The sequence below is a fragment of the Olea europaea genome, chromosome 8, assembly GCF_002742605.1.
Source record: "Olea europaea var. sylvestris chromosome 8, O_europaea_v1, whole genome shotgun sequence".
NCBI lineage: Eukaryota > Viridiplantae > Streptophyta > Magnoliopsida > Lamiales > Oleaceae > Olea > Olea europaea.
Genome location: NC_036244.1, coordinates 3,046,994 through 3,051,165, shown reverse-complemented (window position 1 = coordinate 3,051,165; position 4,172 = coordinate 3,046,994). Strand labels below are relative to the sequence as shown.

The window sequence follows — 4,172 nt, the reverse complement described above, 5'->3', positions numbered from 1 at the left end:
TACAAAGAAATTTCTAAATTGCTCCTGATTCATTTGCTTCTGTATTAAAAATGCTTTTAATATAAAGCGTGTTTGATTTTAGCTTCATCCAACTGTCTATGATTTTTCATTTTACTACTTTGATCCAATCGAACTTCTTCACATCAGTTTGCTCAGTTCGAGTAAATATTGAGTTGAAGATGTAGTTCACGAGAATTCAACACATTTAACACACTAATATTACTTTTAAAATAACTCTGCACGTGCATTGCACGGGTAAATGACTAGTCTTATTGAAAAGAGAGATAATTGTTCATAATAGAGATATATTGTAATACATATGTAGAAATCATACAGCATTTGCACTCGATGGCAGCAAAGTTGAGTTCTCCCGTAGAAGAATTCAAATATTATTTTTCACTTATTCATCTTATAATAATTTTATTCAGGTGAAAACGCTGCTGCTTCAAGGGCAAAAGACCACTTGATAATTAGTTCCCCCGAGACAAGAAAAAGTGCTGGTCTAATCATCTTTGGGGTAACTATATGCATCGGGGCACCTGTCCTTAAAAAACTTAGAATAGTTTGTGGGGCCATAGTTTCCAGAGTTGCAACAGTATTCATCTGTCTTGAATACCGTGCATAGATTATTACAACCGTCGGGTGCCTTCAACTTATTGGGACACTGGCCATTGATGTCTGTAGTGCAACAGATCCCACGGGCGCACCCACTGGTGGGACTAAAATCCATTAGTACGTTAAACCCATCAATAAGGGATATATCGAAGAAGTCCAAGTTATTGAATTGGTTGAGGCCGTATTCAGCTAGGGTATTAGGTGGTGCACCATAGCCTTGACACTGAAGTATCCCATTGCAATCTCCTGTTTCACAATGATCATTGCCAGAGCCGTCGAAGTTACAACCTGTTCGAGCCCAAACTCGGGCCCCTTGAGTGTCCTCAGGAGGGTTGATGGTCCAAGTTTGGCCAGTGTTGAGCTGCATGCCGCCACCTGGAACAGCAGCGGCCGCCTAGACTGCGAAGGGACACTTGTTAGTGATTACAAATTGAGCTGCACTAGTGTAGCGGAAGAAAAGGGAAGCAAGAGAAAAGATGAAAATGGAAATGGTGATTGATTTTAAGAAGCCCATGTTTAGAATGGAGGGATGCTAGCTGTGTTGTATAAGAGACTAACTTGTTGCGCTATTTATAGTGTGAGCTTGTAGAAAAAATGATAAATGAGTTTGAAATTATACTTGCTTCCAGAGACAATGATAAATTAGTTTGAAATTAGAAGTCACTACACCAAAAATCACTTTTAGCAATGGGCAAAAAACGTTGCCGTAGACCTATGACAACGTTCAGTCGTCCGTTGTGGGTTTCAATGTTGCTGTATAGCAAAGAGTTTTGACAACATTCATTGCATGTTGCAGAAACTTGGTTTTGGCAACGTTCAATGCACGTTGCGAAAACTTCGCAACGTGCATTGAACGTTGCCGTAGGTCGTTTACAATTTTTATTTTTTTTTGTGCTTGCATTTTTCCTATTTGTATAACAATTTACCAAATCAACTACAAAATGAAAAAGACTTTTTGGGCGTTCAATTGATATAATTTTATTAATCCATGCCAAATAGTCAAAACACATCATTGTAATAAATGGAAGAAAAATTTTGATTTACATATTGCCCATCAAATAAACATCATCTTACACTCTCCTTGAACAATAGAAAATTATTGTATAAAAGAAGAAAACTTACAACTTCTTGTCTTCAAGCCGTTGGGTTGGCTAGCTCTTAAAAATCCTTCCCGTTGCTTTCTTCTCGGCCTGCATCTATCTTTTAAATGCAATGGGTAAATTCAACCTTCATGATCGCCACAGAGAAGCTTGTCCTCAAATCGAGTATGAATCTGAGTTCAGATAATACAATAGAGATTTAGTTACCTATTCAAATAAGTTAAAGGCTGGACAAAACATAAAGTGGCTGAAGGCATGGCGACTGAATACAACAAGAATTTAAAAACACCAAATATTGAATCAATGGAAAGAATTACCTTGTTGTTCTCAGTTTGCAAATAACACATTAGAGATACATTCTGATCAAGACACCAACAATGACTAACTTCCACAACTCTTTATGACTGATCATTATCTCTAGTCCTAGTCTAGCCATCTTTGGAAGTTCAAAAGCTAGACACAGTTGAAGGATAAAGAATTTGGGGCTAATTTAAGGATTTTACCAAAAATGCTTGATCAGTCTCATCCATCATCTGATTTCCCTGATCCATTAGCTGCTGATTTATCATAACTGTAATATTGTGTTCATCAACAAAAGGCTTCATCAAACAAATTAAACAAGCAAAACAAAATTTGTCGCGAAAATGTGAATTTTGTCCACAGTAGACAGAAATATACTAGGATTTAAAATCATCAAAGCACTGGTGTAAACCAAAAGCAGAATTTGTTCTTGCAGCATATATAACAAAATTAAGATATATTCATGGGGTGAAAACTTGTGTATGGATTTCAAGCAAATTCCAAAACAAATTGAGAGAAGTATATTACGAAGAGAACAAATGTAGCGATCAAGAACACAAATGAAAAAGAAATTTGGTGAAGTTACAAATAAACAAGAAGACAATTTCATTGTTAGAAACTCCTTCTATATACCCACTAACTTCACTGCAATGTCAAAAATTAAATTATTTACCTCATTTTTATAGTTATGAAATTATTAATGCTACAGAGCATTTCACAAAAAGTCCAGTGGCTATAGGTTACCCTTCTTCTCAACAATTTCCATTTTATATACAAAATTTTGTTGCAGAATCATTTCAATAAGCTAAAGTATAAATTAATGTGTCTGGCCATATCCTTTCTTTAGCTCATCTTTTACCCAAATATTGAAGTAGGCTATAAAAATGTCCAATTTTACCCCAATATTGAAGTAGCGATGGAGGCTAGGAAAATAAAATTGCATCAATCGCATTTTCAATATCATAACATGAAGAAAAGAAGGTGAAAACAAATCACTCTTTCTACCGTTTATGCCTTCTTCAGATTCGAAAATCCAGAATAACAAATGCAATAAGGCTTGCCCCCAAAATGTTGGCATAATCTCTTTCCCACACCCACATTAACAAACAATGTTACTATGATAAATTGATCTTTGCTGTTCCTTCCTAGGAGCCATCCTTCAGTAACATTACAATTAGAAATGGAAAATATGGAGAAATCATTTAGCAACTCTTCTCTCCACCGACTTACAAGTTCATGATTCCAAAAGTTTTCGTGTTAACTTCAACAGTTAGCCCCTTGGGTAAAAGGGTTTACAACAGTCAACGACTCAACAACCTATGCAATACTATTCCAAGACGATTGAAGACTTACCGGCGATGCTTGACAATGGAAATCAGTGACCGGCGTCGACCAATGTCGACTATTTGGTAAGACGGCACCGCTGCGAGATCGTGGCTGCATAAGAGAGGGATGGAAGTTATTTTAGGGTTGTGTTGTTTCCTTGTGTGTTTGATTTTGAATGAAATTTCAGGTTTTTTTTTTATATATATAAATCGGGTCGGGTCGGGTCGGGTCGAATCGGATCCATTTGGTTTGAAAAATAACGACAACGTTCAAGGAACGTTGCCAAAAACACTTAACCGCAACGTTCACATGACCGTTGCTAAAACAAATAATGGCAACGTTCAAAAGAACGTTGCTAAAACAAATTAACGACAACGTTCATTGAACGTTGCTAAAACATATACAGTAACGTGCATTGCCCGTTGCAAAAACTTGTCAACAGCAACGTTCAATGAATGTTGCTAAAACTGATTTTAGCAACGTTCATTGAACGTTGCCGTTGACAAGTTTTTGCAACGAGCAATGGACGTTGCTGTAAATAATTAACGGCAACGTTCTTTAAATGTTGCTAAAACATATACAGCAACAATCAATGCACGTTGCCAAAAAAAAAACTACAACGGTCTTTGAACGTTGTTGAAAGGGTGTATTAGCAACAATCACTAAAAAAACGTTGTTAAATCTTAATTTTCTCAATCAATGGCAACATACATTTGCTGAATGTTGCAATAAACCCCTTTTGGCAACATATCACTATTGAATGTTGCCATTTACATGTTGTAAAAGGCCATTTTTCTTGTAGTGAGTCATTCTTAATAGTCAATGATAGAG

General features: G+C 36.3%; 1 pseudogene; it reads right to left on the bottom strand.

Moving 5' to 3' along the window:
- Window positions 1-296: 296 nt before the first annotated feature.
- LOC111399211 lies at window positions 297-1,137 on the bottom strand (annotated as a pseudogene).
- Between the last annotated feature and the right edge of the window lie 3,035 nt (window positions 1,138-4,172).